Below are 1090 nucleotides of genomic sequence, written 5' to 3' on the forward strand. Positions count from 1 at the left end.
CGAGAAAAGGAAAAAAAATTTTTTTTCGATTAATTTTGTCATTAAATTTCGTAAAATAATTGTTAAAACATCGTCCGTATACTTTTTAGCGTGTTTGACAACTTTTTGAAAAATCGATTTTTTCGCGCTAAGTTTTACCGCACTTTCGAATTGGCACGTTCGGATCGCGCGTTAGCATCGTAAGCGCCCGTGCGTAACGGCCGGCGTCGCCGACCATCCGGCCGGCCGTTCGGTACCTATAAGGAGACGTTCGGTCCGATCGTACCAGACGGAACAGAGTCGGGCGCGTGGCTATTCTATGACCTCGGTTGAGAACTAGTCCACCGCTCCTCGTGCGTAACTTCGTGTTGCCTCGACTGTTCGTGTTCTCGGTATCGATGCAGGATTTTCTCCACACTGCATTGTCGCGTGTCGGCGTCTAAGACCAAATGGCACATATGCGACGAACCTTTAACATGAGGCTGGTGACTCGTATGCACTTTGGTGTGTACGTTGTACTGACTCAAGCGGCACAGGCTACTAAAAATTAAAAAGGGATAGAATAAAACCGACCGTTCTAAAACGGGCCAAAAAAGGTTTTATAAAATTTATTTTAAAAATGAATTAGATAGTGGTGTTGAACGAACTTGTTCGTTACAACGCCTTCAGTCGAGAGGCTAAAAAATTTTGAAACGGAATATTTATTCCGAAATTCAGAAATGATATTACGTCCCCTTAATGTTTTGTGCGTCTCGAACGCCTAAATATTTTCTCGATGCGCGAGAAAACTTCTTCTTCGCGGAGAGTTTTTCGGTACGATGAAGTAAAATATTAAATAAATGCTTCACTATACGTACAGCGCAGAGATATTGAAACGAAATAATATGTAACTATGACTCGTAAAAACGGTTTCTGAAATGGAAACTTCTTCCAAAGTGAAGAGTTTTCGGTACGGGTGATTTCTCGATATTACATCGAGTTTTCGCTTATACGTACAAAAAATATTATTACGGTGTGTATCGTAACTATGACACGAAATTTTGAGAGAGAGAAAATAAAAATTTGGGTGGATTTGTAAGAATCGATGTGCCCAGCGCGAGCTAAAATTCTC

The sequence above is a fragment of the Megachile rotundata genome, unplaced genomic scaffold (genome assembly GCF_050947335.1).
Source record: "Megachile rotundata isolate GNS110a unplaced genomic scaffold, iyMegRotu1 scaffold0694, whole genome shotgun sequence".
Classification (NCBI taxonomy): Eukaryota; Metazoa; Arthropoda; class Insecta; order Hymenoptera; family Megachilidae; genus Megachile; species Megachile rotundata.